A 16,671-nucleotide genomic window follows, 5' to 3' on the forward strand; every position below is an offset into this window, starting at 1 on the left:
AATCAAATGCCAACAGCAACACATCAGAAATGTGAAAGGGTGCACGTCCTCAGGGATTTAAGGCAGAAAAATCCATAAATAATGTCCAAAATAGCAAATGATGAGGCAGCACTCCAATGAAGGGAAGGGTGGTAGACCCATTTATTTCCCTAGTCGCAACGTTTCAGTCCAGCTCAATGGGGCCTTTGTCAAGCTTGACGGGTCTACCACCCTTCCCTTAATTGGAGTGCTGCCTCATCATTTGCTATTTTGGATATCTATCTAGCTATCTATCTGCTGTATATCTAGTTATCTATCTATCTATCTCATATCTATCTATCTATCTATCTATCTCATATCTAGATATCTATTGATCATTTTATTATCTATCTATCTATCTATCTTCCTTCTGCCTTCATCTACCTTTTCCTTCCCGCTTCCCGTGTAGATTGTAAGCCTGGGCAGGGTCCTCTCTCCCTTTATATCAGTCTGTCATTCATTTACTTTATTTTTATTCTACTTGAACTTTCTCCCCATTTCATAGAAAATAACATAATTTAATAAAAACATTTTATGTTACATTTAATAAACTCAGACTTTCTGGTGTCTTATCTAGATAATGTCTTATGGCTTAATAATCAATCCTCATTCAATTAGAAAATATTGATTTAGTCTTCAGTGTATATATTTATATTTTGCTGTGTTGTTTTTTTTGTGTGTGTGACGGACCATTAACCAGTGCAGACATTTCAGGAAAATTAAAGTGTACTCTCATCTCTTCCTCTTCTGTATGTCTGCTATACCAGGCAGAGGTTTGTCATTCCGTATTTACTATATAACTTTATACTTTATAACTGGTGACTACAAACAAAAGGTGGGTAACAACTCCAGATCACCTTGATGATGAAGAGACCAATGTATGGCATACAGTGACTCCACTGACCCAATGAAGGCACTATGAAGCATAGTGGATCCAATCTGTGGGCCTCAAGTATACAAGTTACTGAGGACATGAGAATGTCTCTCATAAGGTTGGCATAGATATAATAATAGAAGCATTGTAAAAAATAACAATACAAGGGTCATAGTAATAATGCATCCCATAAAAGTCTTTTGTCGCGGCCATTACATAAACTTCTGTAATGAACTGATGGGTAATGTAAGAATAGCTAGTGAACATGGTATGGAGGAGAATCCATGATAGACTGGCCCAGAGCACTGTAGTCCATGAGACATATCCGGATTTGTTGGAAAGTACACAATCTGTTTTTTGGGCAAAGAGGTCCTGATAAAGAGGGTTGCAGCCCCTCTCATGCATCGGCAGGACAATACTTCCTCATGGCTTTGTAAAATTTTCAGAACTAGAGATATAAGGTGACATAAAGCAGTGTTGCTCAATGTTAAAAAGTCAAGTCCTCCCTACAGATCTGTTATCTCACTCGATTCCAAGGAGAGAAGAACTATCCATAAGACTAACCTTAAAGAGAACTGGACACACCACAAGGATTGGTGTAGAGATCTCCTATAATACCACACATTCTGGAAGGAATGTTTGCTCCAAGTCTACTACCATCCCTGGTTTTCCAGACCATATAAGAATTTCACCATTAGCTGACTGAGGATGAGGAGTTGTGACCATGGTTCTCAATTGGTGATATCCTAGGGGATACATAACTTGTCTGTAGGGGGAACTCATGATGTAAACAGCACAGTTCATGACCATAGCCTTCAGGTGCTATGAGGTATTTTGCTTTGGTACTTCTGGTGTTAAAGCCTCCTCTTTGGTGTATGATCCAGACCACCTGATGTGATCTTGGTTGGTTTATTTGAAGAATTGTAAATGTTCTTGGAGGAGATTTCTATGTTATCCAGACTCCTCCATTAGGACATGACATCTCCTGGAGATGAGTTGAAAGAACTCCAAGAACCTACATCCGGGCTGCTGGCTGACCACCCTCTTTATATGCACGAAGGTTAGTTATGGTGAATATCACTGGCGTGTAACGTGTGCAGTCATATGTGTCACTGCTTTGCATAAAAATGTTTCTCATTAGCAACCTAACAGTAATTTCTTTTGACCTGCAGAGAACATACAGTCCCAGCCCAATGTGCCAAAGAATGGTTCTATACAGAACGTCTCGAAAAAGTCCAGATGATACATAGCCCTCTGCCTGCTGATTTGCAAGATATCAACGTTGTGACCTCCAACCCACATTACTAGGATCAAATGTAATTATCATATAGACCATCTGATATCACTTTACATCTAAGATGGGAAAAACACACCAAATTAAGGCAAACGGCCGAAGAATCTGATAAACATTTAATTTGGCTATTTTTTATGGTGTCCCGACATGCATACAATTCAAACTGTGCAGAAAAATCCCTTCTAGAAAACTTGCACAATTAAGGAGGCTACTTTGGATGTGAATAGAGAGGTAGTGACACAGATTTCTGTTACTTTTATGACCAAAGATCATTTATTGTTTAACTAATTAGAGATGAGCGAATTGATTCTAAACAAATCAGATTCATTACAAAAATTTGTCTGCCAAACAAATCCAAAGTTTTGGCGATTCATTTAAGATGAATTACGTGAAAACAGAGCCAAGCGCCATTTTGCTGTGGAAATTGGTGGGGAAAAAAAACAATAGGAAGTAAGAAGATGGATGATCACATGACCCTAGGAGTGGGTGTTTGCCCTGATTGACTCAAAGGCTGACAGATAACCTGGTTAACCAATTATGGGGCAGTATTCCGCCATGTCCTTCTGCTGAGAAAGAGTCAGGTGCCATTCTGTTCTCAGAATACCAGTGTGCAGTGTGTTTGAATAAGGGGAGAGTAAATGTATAAGCAAAACTTCGTGGCACTCTGCCGTCCGTTTGCCGCTGGAAGTCGGGTTCCCACCCCGTTTCAATAGTAATGTAAAAACTCCAGCAAATAGCGTTGCAAAAAAGAATCTTTTAATAGACATATGCGGCTGTGTAAAATTCATGACGTTTCGGCCATACATTAGCCTTCATCAGACTACAGCAAAACAAAAGAAAGAAAAGAAAATAATATGAACACATCTTATATATACATATTTATAAAGTGTGCCATGGCAAGTGACATAGAATGTGGCACATAAGTATAAAGCAGTGATTCAAGTAAAAAGCAATAATTAAGGTCCAGAGAATTCTGTAATTTTGTCCAACAATCCGTGTTCAGACATATCCTTGGTGCGGGTAATGTATTCCGATCCCATTTTCAATGAGAACATATTAAGGAATATAATGTTCATGTGAACAGCAGTCCATAGAATGCTTACAAGTCCGTGGGCATCAGCAGCGTTATAGAAATGGAGCACAAATATTGTCATGATAAAAGATAATTTCAACAGTACTAAGATAGGATATCCCTATGCTGCAATTAAGTGCCAGTATATAGATCTAACCTGGATAAAGTGAATTGGCAGTGGATCCATGGATAGATGGGAGGGAACGGAGAAGGGGGAGAGAGAGAGTGAGAGCACAAGGCTGGAGATAAGGTAAGTAGAATACATACTATATAACGCATGGCTACAGGTCATATATGCAGTTTGTCATAAGTGGACTAGTATTGTCCTACCTTCTGCCGCTTAGGGATGGATGTCCAGGATGTGGGCGTAGTGTGAAATGTGCAGTAGCACTATCTGGGATGCGCCTCTGAGATCCAGGATGCGCGCCCTTATTTGAAGGAGTGTGTCCAGTAATGAGGGTCATGGCGCATGCGCACTGGGTGCCGTTGCGTGTCACGTCTCACTCCTGTTTATAGGTAGGATCCGGTATGACTGGTATGAATGCGCCTCAAGCCTCGCTTGAGGTGTTGGTGTTGCGCATGCGCAGATGGTATAGGTGCGTATCAAGCCTCGCTGTGAGTGTCATTATGAGTGTACGGGATATTTGAAGAGTACAGTATCGCAATACCTGATGTAGGGTAAAATAGGATAGAATGAAAACGGACTAATCTATGGGGGAGAATAAGACATAGAAGATAAAAGATAAAAGGACATAAGGGACATAAATGCGGATAGATGATAATGATATAAGACATATGGACATATAGACAAAAGACATTAGACAGTCATAGGAAATATCAGGAAGATAGCCTATAATAACATGAAAACATGGATACTATACCATAACGTGAAAAGGATACTATGGATGACCCAACGTAGTGAAGGGTAGTGCGACTAATTCATCTAAAAAGGAACAACAGAATACATCAGAAAGTGGTGGAGACCATGTTACCACATACTACTGTTGATATAGATAGACATATATTGAAATATATTGAAATATAGAGGTGTCTAGGTATCAAAGTAACCGGACGTGGGGGGAGGGTTTTTATAAAAAACGGATTATAGTGGTCAAATGGGAAGTAAGGAGGGACAACTTGGGTATATACTGCTGGGTATCAAGGTCTGGTATCTGTTATTATGTAACGGTTCGTTCAGATAAGGCTATGTATTTCATAGTCCCTATTTAATCCTTTAGGTTCCAGACTGTCAAGTGTATGAATCCAATATGCTTCCCTCTTTTTCAATAATTTGATTCTATCACCTCCCCTCCTACTGGGTGTCACCTGTTCGATTATTTGATATTTAAGTTGTGAGAGATTGTGGCCTGCTGATTCGAAATGTGCTGGTACCGGAAGTAATAGATTTTTTCGTCTGATATTAGATTTGTGTTGGCATATGCGATCGCGTATTTTTTGGGTTGTTTCCCCTACATATATCTTACCACAGGGACACTTCAATAGGTACACTACAAAGTTGGTTTCACATGTAAAGAAACCGCGAATTGGGAAGCTTTTGCCTGACTGTGGATGATGAAATTGGGGTCCTTTTAATACATTCGAGCACTGGGAGCAATGTATACAGGGAAAAGTTCCTGTCTTCTGTTTCTGTATAAAAGTCTGTCTAGGGATGGTCTTAGTCGGGCCTATATCAGCCTTCACAATTAGGTCCCTTAAATTTGAAACCAACTTTGTAGTGTACCTATTGAAGTGTCCCTGTGGTAAGATATATGTAGGGGAAACAACCCAAAAAATACGCGATCGCATATGCCAACGCAAATCTAATATCAGACGAAAAAATCTATTACTTCCGGTACCAGCACATTTCGAATCAGCAGGCCACAATCTCTCACAACTTAAATATCAAATAATCGAACAGGTGACACCCAGTAGGAGGGGAGGTGATAGAATCAAATTATTGAAAAAGAGGGAAGCATATTGGATTCATACACTTGACAGTCTGGAACCTAAAGGATTAAATAGGGACTATGTAATACATAGCCTTATCTGAACGAACCGTTACATAATAACAGATACCAGACCTTGATACCCAGCAGTATATACCCAAGTTGTCCCTCCTTACTTCCCATTTGACCACTATAATCCGTTTTTTATAAAAACCCTCCCCCCACGTCCGGTTACTTTGATACCTAGACACCTCTATATTTCAATATATTTCAATATATGTCTATCTATATCAACAGTAGTATGTGGTAACATGGTCTCCACCACTTTCTGATGTATTCTGTTGTTCCTTTTTAGATGAATTAGTCGCACTACCCTTCACTACGTTGGGTCATCCATAGTATCCTTTTCACGTTATGGTATAGTATCCATGTTTTCATGTTATTATAGGTTATCTTCCTGATATTTCCTATGACTGTCTAATGTCTTTTGTCTATATGTCCATACGTCATATATCATTATCATCTATCCGTATTGATGTCCCTTATGTCCTTTTATCTTCTATGTCTTATTCTCCCCCATAGATTAGTCCGTTTTCATTCTATCCTATTTTACCCTACATCAGGTATTGCGATACTGTACTCTTCAAATATCCCGTACACTCATAATGACACTCACAGCGAGGCTTGATACGCACCTATACCATCTGCGCATGCGCAACACCAACACCTCAAGCGAGGCTTGAGGCGCATTCATACCAGTCATACCGGATCCTACCTATAAACAGGAGTGAGACGTGACACGCAACGGCACCCAGTGCGCATGCGCCATGACCCTCATTACTGGACACACTCCTTCAAATAAGGGCGCGCATCCTGGATCTCAGAGGCGCATCCCAGATAGTGCTACTGCACATTTCACACTACGCCCACATCCTGGACATCCATCCCTAAGCGGCAGAAGGTAGGACAATACTAGTCCACTTATGACAAACTGCATATATGACCTGTAGCCATGCGTTATATAGTATGTATTCTACTTACCTTATCTCCAGCCTTGTGCTCTCACTCTCTCTCTCCCCCTTCTCCGTTCCCTCCCATCTATCCATGGATCCACTGCCAATTCATTTTATCCAGGTTAGATCTATATACTGGCACTTAATTGCAGCATAGGGATATCCTATCTTAGTACTGTTGAAATTATCTTTTATCATGACAATATTTGTGCTCCATTTCTATAACGCTGCTGATGCCCACGGACTTGTAAGCATTCTATGGACTGCTGTTCACATGAACATTATATTCCTTAATATGTTCTCATTGAAAATGGGATCGGAATACATTACCCTGCACCAAGGATATGTCTGAACACGGATTGTTGGACAAAATTACAGAATTCTCTGGACCTTAATTATTGCTTTTTACTTGAATCACTGCTTTATACTTATGTGCCACATTCTATGTCACTTGCCATGGCACACTTTATAAATATGTATATATAAGATGTGTTCATATTATTTTCTTTTCTTTCTTTTGTTTTGCTGTAGTCTGATGAAGGCTAATGTATGGCCGAAACGTCATGAATTTTACACAGCCGCATATGTCTATTAAAAGATTCTTTTTTGCAACGCTATTTGCTGGAGTTTTTACATTACTAATGAATAAGGGGAGAGACATTTATTTTCATCTTAGCCTTTAAATTACAATTTTTTTTTTCATTATATAGGCCTCATAATAAAATGTCTGGTAAACAGAAGAGTGGAAAACAAAAGACCTATGCCTAATCATTTAAGAATCAGAACGTGGGTAATAGTGCAAACAGCAGTGGCAGAACCAGCTGTCCAGCCAGAGGTAGCATTAGTAGTAGTGGCAGGCCACAGTTCTCCCTGGCTTACGATCAGTCTCACATTATTATTGAGGACAAAGAGGATGAGCTTGTGAACTGGATGACTCATTTCTCCTCTCAGTAGCAGCAAGATGATGTGAATGTCACCTCTAAGGCCTCTTTCACATGGGCGTCGCGTGTGAGGGCCGGATAGGATGCGGGTGCATTGTGGGAAAATCCGCGATTTTTCAGCGCGAGTGCAAAACATTTTAATGCATTTTGCACGCGCGTGAGAAAAATTGGCATGTTTGGTACCCAGACCCGAACCCGAACTTCTTCACAGAAGTTCGGGTTTGGGTTGGGTGTTGTGTAAATTGTATTATTTTCCCTTATAACATGGTTATAAGGGAAAATAATAGCATTCTGAATACAGAATGGTTAGTAAAATGTCCATTGAGGGGTTAAAAATAATAAACAAATTTAACTCACCCCATCCTTGGTCGCGTGGCCGGTCTCCTCTTCTTTCTTCTTTCTTCAGGACCTAGGTAAAGGACCTTTGATGATGTCACTTGCTTGCGGATACTTGCGATTTTCAAGCAGCCCCATTCACTTCTATGGGGCCTGCGTTGCATGAAAAACGCACAGTATAGAGCATGCTGCGATTTTCACGCAACGCACAAGTGATGCGTGAAAATCACCGCTCATGTGCACAGCCCCATAGAAATGAATGGGTCCGGATTCAGTGCAGGTGCAATGCGTTCACCTCACGCATTACACCCGTGCGGAAAACTCGCCCGTGTGAAAGAGGCCTAAGTCTGACACTGTGCCTTGGAGCCACGGGGGTCAGAGCATTCCTCCTGCTTCTCCTCTATTTAGCCCCAGAAAAGCCCTTCAGTTGCGTTATCTCTGTTCTCACTGCTGCAGAACACTGCTCCAACACCCCCTCCCTCCTATCATATGTGTAAAGCCGATCAGTTGCTAAAGTGCATCAAGCAGCAAACCCTGCTGGCTGCCACCCTGCCAACTGTAACTGAGCAAGGTGGTCAGCGATAATGACAGGAACATTGTGCCCACACTGCATTTGGGGGAAATTACGCATGCTCCCTGCATGGCGCACGTGATAAATGTAGTTATGCAATGCTTTTTGAAAAAGTATGGTGGCTTGCAGAGGGTGCTGGCAAATGTCCAGGAGAATGTCCTTGCATTTCAGTCATGCTCTCCTGGACTTGCAGCAACAGAACGTTCTACCATTGCACCGCTTACTCTGCGATGTTCCAACTCACTGAAATTCCACCTTCCATATGCTAGATGGTCTGAATGAGCAACATAAAGCGGGGAATGATTTAATCATGCACCAGACCATCTCAGCAGACAGCATGTGTTGTTTTGAGTTCAGACAGTGGAAGCTCATCAGAGAGCCTGTTGCATATGTAACATCCCAGAGTATGTTACTAAACTCTGATTCCCCGCTACAACATGTCAGGTGTATATTTATTGTCATCTTGTGTAATCTAACATTGCATTTTCCTATATATACATTTTCTAGGCCTGTTTTATATATTATGCTGTAATTTCAATGTGCACCAGCAGGTGGCAGCAATATGTTCAGCAGACCATAGCCAGTTTAGTATACCTAGACTGGAATAGTTCATTCCAATCTAGTCTCCCCTGTGTGAGCAGAAGTGAGCCGTTCCCATATCCTGTCTCATGAGGAGTAGAAGGAAGTTAAGTTAGTGTACCTGCTACCCCCGCTTGGGGTAGGCTGTGTTGGTAGGAGCTCCCAGTTACAGGGATCCCAACCCAGGATCCAGCCTCGGCTGAGGCCAAGATCACTCTTCCCAGCCTGAGTCATCTACCTCAGCTGGTGACAAGCAAGCAACACCTCCAGAACTACAGATCTCCAGGAAGAATCAATCCCTGCGAGCAGTCCTGTGAGTACCAGAGTCCAGGAGAAGCCAAATTCCTCCTCAGCTAGTCAGGCCCATACCAAGCAGAAGACAGACAGAGCAGAAGATAAATACCTGCCAGATTCACTAGGCATATGACAAGAAGCAGAATATATATAGATTCATGCCCCATATTGCCAATACCTGCTGGGACCCAAGACTAAAGCTGTAACTCGTATGGATTTCCGTTGCCACTCAGTAAAGATAAGTTGGATTATATCTCCTGTCTGGATCTCAATCATTCCTCAATTACTCCTACTAACAACACTCGATTTTATTGCAAGTGAGCCAAGATCCAGGAGTCCAGCCGTACCAAGGTAGGAGACACCTGTTGACACTACCATACCTACTACACAGAGACATTACCCCCCTCTGGCATTCCTCACCTGGTACGTGAGCTATAACATCTTAAAGGGCCCTGCTACAGTACCTGCGCAAGCTGCAATTGGCGTCACAAACAAACTATAAACTTATATACATATCTATCCTCACCCACTGCATTGTACTAGTGTCCTGCTAATTGCACATACTCAGGCCCTTCGAAGAGGTCACCAGATTTGAGTTGAGGCAAAAACTGCTCCATAAATGATGCCATCCCCTTGATATTTATCTTGGAGCAGACGCTCATGCAGATGCAATGGCAGAAGAACAGCTTATGCATCTTGTTAGCCTGTAGCTGTTGGGGATCCACACAAAGTCCCATGGAGGAAGAAGTGGAGAAGGGGGATTCGGAGGAGGAGAAGCAGGAGTGGCTTCTGCAGGAAGATGAGGCTGATGATGATGAAACTGGCCATGATGACTAGTGATGAGCGAATCGAAGTTGCACCGAATCCGAATTTCCTCAGGCTTCGTGATGGCTGCTGCACATGTTAGGACATGGAGCAAGGAACTCTGGGAACGAGGGATAACCCACAATGCCATGCATGCAACCAATCAGCAGCCAGCCAGCTCTGTGATGTCACAGCCCTATAAATAGCCTCAGCTTTTTTCCAGTGTACTTAGTGCAGAGGTAGCAATCAGCAGGCGCTAGGAAAGACTTCATTGTGCTGAACAAACAATTTACAAGTTCAGGGAAAGATTAGTCAAGGTGTAGGGAAAGGATAGGAAGGCATCATCTACACCAGGCATCCTCAAACTGCGGCCCTCCAGCTGTTGAAAAACTATAACTCCCAGCATGCCTGAACAGCCTACAGGTATCAGCCTACAGCAGGGCATTGTGGGAGTTGTAGTTTTACAACAGCTGGAGGGCCGCAGTTTGAGGATGCCTGATCTACACTATAAAAGGAGAACAGGGGGCAATAGGGGAGTGTACAGCCTGGGTAATAGGAGGGATTCTATTACACCTTGCTGCACTAATTGGGGATCCAAATTGCCATTATACTGCTGCTTTTAGGTTTGCAATAGATGATTTTGGAAGGAAATTGGAAAAGTGGCTCACCCCCTATAGCTATGGATAGGTGCTTAAACCTAAAATTGAATCACCCAATTCAATACAAAAACAATATACAAATTTCAATGGATAGGTAAGCACTCAACCACCATGGAGCAGGCACAATATTTAATATAAGGTATAGGTACAATAAAATTAAAATAGAACACACTCTAAAATTCCAAAATAGTATAAAACTTAAAATAAAACTAAAATACACATAGAAATAAGGTGTGGATTGTATTCACGTTCCAACAGATAATGTCCTTTTCAACTGATATCAATGTTGAATGTCCGGCACCTGTATACTTTGGGGTAACGTTACATCCAAAAAAAGAATCGCGAAAGGATTCGTGAAAAAAATCAAAGGCGGGTGTGCAGTGGCAACTACTGATTTGCTATACCAACTGAACATAGGACTATTGCTGCTTGCGATTCTTTAGCAAATTTTTTTTCGATTTTTTTCACGAATCCTTTCGCATTTTTTTGGGGATGTAACGTTACCCCAAAGGATGCAGGTGCAGGCCATTCAACATTGATATCAGTTGAAAAGGACATTATCTGTTGGAACATACAAATATGTGTATTTATCTGTTGGAACATACAAATATGTGTATTTTAGTTTTATTTTAAGTTTTATACTATTTTAGAATTGTAGAGTGTGTTCTATTTTAATTTTATTGTACCTATACCTTATATTAAATATTGTGCCTGCTCCATGGTGGTTGAGTGCTTACCTATCTATTGAAATTTGTATATTGCAATAGATGAAACCTCTGTAATTCCAGCAAACCTTGTTTGTTATTGGGGTGTACGTTCTGTGTGATACAGGGTGTATTTATAGGAAATATACATACGTCACATTAACCGTCCTATTTGCCGTTCTGCGGTGCACTTACTTTGTACTGGGGGGGGGAGACATAGCTGTCTGCTAAACCAGCACCTGGCTGACAGTATCTTAGGAGTATGGCAGTAAAGCAGTTAGGTGCAAACATTTTTACTTATGTTTAAGGGCAAATACAGTAGGTGCAAAGCTGCAAGTGTGTGAATGGAGGACAAGGATTATTTTTTGGGGATTCGTAAAACTTCTGTTTTGGATAATGTGAGTACTCCATGCCATTGTAATGAAGCATCTATTTTATCTAGAAACCATATAAATGTATGCCTATATTGAAAGTTGTTTATTTTTAATATCATTAGTTTAGTTTTCTACTTATCTTCTTAGTTTTATTTTTATAGGAAGGAGAAAAATGATTACTTTTGAATTTGGTGAAATGGGTACTTACAGTGTGTTCGCATGACTCTAATGTCATGTGGAAAAGTCCAACTCAAAACCTTTATTTGCTTTACCAACTTGAAATCTGCAGCAGAAATCCGAGGCTGACCCTTGGATTTCTGCTGTGGATTTGCAGGTTGAACTGCTGTGAGTTCAATGGGGCTAATCAGGGCTTTGCAACCCGTCATAGATTCCACATGCAATCTGCAAAATGCGAATTTCAAATCCACGCAGATACAAAATGCCCAGGAGAATGAATAGCAACGAGCAATCCTATTGAAAGCAATGTGCATATATGGTACCTTTAAAACTGGCAATGTTTTTTGTCATTTTAGTAACAAAGACATATTTCAGTTCTTTGTCACACTGCTACGTAGATCTAGCTACAATGTCCCAATAAAAGCAATCCGCACTCAAAACGACAGAGAATCTGTTATCAGAAAGTGACCTATTGTTTAACACCTTCAACCACCGTGACATACCCGTACACCACAGTGGTTGAGGGAATGTATGGAGTGGGCTCCTGCGGTAAGTCCGCGCCATACACGGCGAGTGCCAGCTGTATCATACAGCAGATACCTGGCCGCAATGATGCGGAATGGTGAACCCCGACATTTAACCCTTCATCAACACCGATCACGGCACCTGTAAGGTAAGGCAGAGGGATGTGGCCTCAACCATCTGATCAGAGCCCCAGCAGTGAAATCGCAGGGGTCCAATCGGTTACCATGGCAGCCTGAACGCTGCTGAAGCCTTCCATGCCTGCCATGGTAAGTTCCCTGCTGCCGTGTGAGTACAGCAGGGACAGTGTAAAAATCCTATTCACCCTAATAGATCTTTAATATATCCTAATATATCAAAAGATCCTCAGGTTCTAGCCCCCTAAGGGGGATAATAGTTATTAAAAAGTAAAAAAGAGAAATTAAAATATTAAAAGTTTAAATCACCCCCCTTTCCATATTTTACATATAAAAATATATTAACAATAAAAAATAAGCATATCAGGTATCGCTGCGTCCGAAAATGTCTGAACTATTAAAATATTTTTTTAAAGTTCCTATGCGGTGAATGCTATAACGGCAAAAAAATTATTTAAATACACGATTCAGCATTTTTTTGTTACTCCCCCCCCAAAAAATTTGAATGAGGCCTCTGGCACACAGCGGTTGTTCGGCCGTTCCGTGCATTGAGGACCGCAATTTGCACGGGCACCATCCGTGCAGCTGCCGCAACGGATCCAGACCCATTGAACTTGAATGGGTCCGTGATCCGTCCGCCCCGCAAAAAAATAGAACAAGTAGCTCCAGATTGCAGACCCAGTAAAGTGAATTGCGGGCCGCAATAAGGGCCACGGCTGGCAATGGCCGTGTGCATGAGGCCTAATAGTGAGCAAAAAGTCATACGTACCACAAAACTACAGCTCGTCCTGCAAAAAACAAGACCTCATACAGCTCTCTGGACAGAAGTATAAAAAAAGTTATGGCTGGTGATGCAAAGAAAATGTAGATTTTTTTCAAAGTTTTTTTTTTTTTAAAGTAGTAAAACAAAAAGAAACTGTGACGAGACCAATAGAAACATAGAAACATAGAATGTGTCGGCAGATAAGAACCATTTGGCCCATCTAGTCTGCCCAATATACTGAATACTATGAATAGCCCCTGGCCCTATCTTATATGAAGGATAGCCTTATGCCTATCCCATGCATGCTTAAACTCCTTCACTGTATTTGCAGCTACCACTTCTGCAGGAAGGCTATTCCATGCATCCACTACTCTCTCAGTAAAGTAATACTTCCTGATATTACTTTTAAACTTTTGCCCCTCTAATTTAAAACTATGTCCTCTTGTAGCAGTTTTTCTTCTTTTAAATATTCTCTCCTCTTTTACCTTGTTGATTCCCTTATACCAATCTCGCCACATTGAATTGGAGAAGCCTGGTTGCCCGCCTGCTTCCTTTAGACTATGGCCCCATGTTGAAACGCTTGATTTTCCCCTGCAAAGACATCAAGCCGGGTCTGCTGGAGTGTTCCACAAGGAGGGAGCCGTGTGACAGAACCATCTGTCTTTGGAATTGTATTGTATGTTATGTCAGGGTACCCAGATAGCTATGCCATGAAATTAAAGACTTTGGCTCCATGGCGTGTAGTCTGAGTGCCATTCCCCTAATAATATTCACTCAGACCTGAGCTATCTGGGGATATGTTAAATGTCTATGTTTTATGCAATAGCTGCACAGATAAATATTTTTATGTCTTTTTATTGTCTTTTGCTACCATGTGGCTAATGGAGTTTTGCCTCTGCCCTTGGAGATAAATTGGATTACTTCCCAATTGTCTCCAGGACAGAAGACATTGTGTAAAACTGTGTATTCTCCTGCCTGTGATAATTACATTAACCCATTGTGTAAGGTAATTGTATCACAGGCAGAGGGGAGGATTTTGTGCGGGAGTGTCTGAGTGTATTGTACGGGGTTACTGGTTGTTTTACAAAACCCTGTGGGTGGTACTAATGTGTAAGAATGTGTATATAAGAACAATAAACACACAGCTTTGGCGGTCCACTGTATGCTGCTCCAGTCCGACTGCTAGGAGTGTAAACCTTTCATATGGGTTTTCCTATTCGGCTGTATGCAGCATTCATATGGTTTCCAGTTCGGGAGATTGGCGTCTTTAGTAGCTGCATTTGCATCTGGAAAGGGAATATCTCTTAAATGGCTTTTCCCCCCTTTTATGCCCGGGGTGTCGTAACAAAAACCTATACAAGTTTGGGTATCGCTGTATTCGTATTGAGCCACAGAATAGGGACGTCATGTCATTGTGTTTTTTTTTTAGTTTAACCCCAAAATGATTATTTTTTTCCCATTTTCCAATAACAGACATAGTACATTAAATGGTACCCTTAAAAAATACGACTTGTCATGCAAAAAAAATAAAAAACATCTTATGGCTATAGAAAAGGAATATTTAAAAAGTTATGACTATTGGAATGCGGGGAGGAAAAAACAAAAATACAAAACAAAAAATGGGCCCGGTCTTTAGGGGGTTAAATCATGATTTTATGATAAACATATTTTTTAAGATTTTTTTGGGTGATGTTATATTTAATCCACCATGTCATTATTTACCGTATTTTTCATTAGACCTCAGATCAGACCCCCAATGTTAATTAGACCCCCAATGTTAAGCAGACCTTAGCTTAGAGCCCCAATCAGACCCCCAATTGCTCCAGATGCTGACTTTGCTCCTGAGATCCAGCGCTCTTGCTGGTCTTCCTGCCACACTGCGCTGTGATCCAACATCGCACAACGTCATCACGCTGTGTGCAGTTCACAGCACAGCATGCAGCCGACAAAGACCAGGGTGCCGTGAGTAAAGAGCCCGTGAATGCAGCACCCCCCGGTCATCCTGTACTAATGAGTGCTTCCATAATGGAAGCGCTCATTAGTATTCGCCCCATAGGACTCACTGACATTTCCTCAAATTTTTTTTTTTTTGGGGGGGGGGGGGGGAGGGGGAGTATGTCTTATAGGGTTTATATATATTTAAACAGTATATATTTTACAGATGGATTGAGAGATAGATAGGGGGTTTATATTTTCATATTGTTCATGTACATTTACATGTATAAGACTGTAACCCTTAGGCCTCTTTCACACGGTTTCCGTTGTGTTTCCGTTTCCTTTCTGTTTTTCCATTCCGTTTTTCCGTATGCCTCATACAGTATACAGTAATTACATAGAAAAAATTGGGCTGGGCATAATATTTTCAATAGATGGTTTAGCAAAAAACGGAACGGATACGAAAGACATAAGGATGCATTTCCGTATGTGTTCAGTTTTTTGTTGTAGACCCATTGACTTGAATGGAGCCAAGCACCGTGATTTGCAGACAAGAATAGCACATGTTCTATCTTCTCACGGTACGGAAATACGGAAATACTGAAACAGAATGCACACGGAGACACTTCAGATTTTTTTGCTGAACAATTGAAATGAATTGTTCAGTATAAGTACCGCATACTGAACTAAAAAAACGGCCAGTATACTGAACGCAAAATACTGTTGTGTGAAAGAGCCCCTACTGCTGAATACAGAGTTCACTGTGAGATTCAATGTCCTTATGAAAACTCTGGGATGACCCCTGCACATCATCATTTACAGTAGGGGTTACTGCTCAAACGTTCAGGGTACAGTATGCTCCACATCTGTTGCAAACATTTTGGTCCACAACCCAAAAAATAAAAGCCAAGCAAATCTTTTGATCCACTTGTGTAATTCTGGGTGTAACTTGATACTGTACATGTGCTATTACATAAGGTAGGTTTTGTACCTTTTAGCCGATTTAGTATTTTTCATGAAAACAATGTTTACACAACAATAGAAGATAAAATTGTTACAAAATCCGTTGTGCAATAGATTGTCTGATCTCTGAAAGCTTCAGATAAAAACCTTTAATGTCCGTAGAAAGTTACATTTATGAAAGCGCTGACTTTACATCACATTTGTTTTATGAAGAGTTTTTTTTAGTAATAAGGAAGGATTAGACAAAATGTTGACCTGAAAACTTTCATTTAGATTAGTCATCCAATCTCTAGTGCACTGACCTCCACCCTTCAGTTTCCCCATTATTTTGGCCCTTAATGATCAGAACATTTTAGAGATTTTCCACCTGTGCTATTCAAATTCTAACTGCATAAAGAAACCTAGAATCTGTATCTTTGTCTTCTTGTTCATTTTAATACATAAAATGGTCCATGCACGCGACTGTATGTATTTTGAGGTCCGCAAAACACGCATCAACAAAAAATACGGATGACGTTTATGTGCATTCCGTGTTGTGCAGAATGAAACAGCTGGTCCCTAATAAAAAAAAGTCCTGTCCTTGTCCATAATGCGGAACGGACATACGAAAATGGAAAGCACATGGAGTAACTTCACGTTTTTTTGCAGACCCTTTGAAATGAATGGTTCCGCATACAGTCTGCAAAAAAAAATGG

Source organism: Bufo gargarizans, chromosome 1 (genome assembly GCF_014858855.1).
Source record: "Bufo gargarizans isolate SCDJY-AF-19 chromosome 1, ASM1485885v1, whole genome shotgun sequence".
Taxonomy (NCBI): Eukaryota; Metazoa; Chordata; class Amphibia; order Anura; family Bufonidae; genus Bufo; species Bufo gargarizans.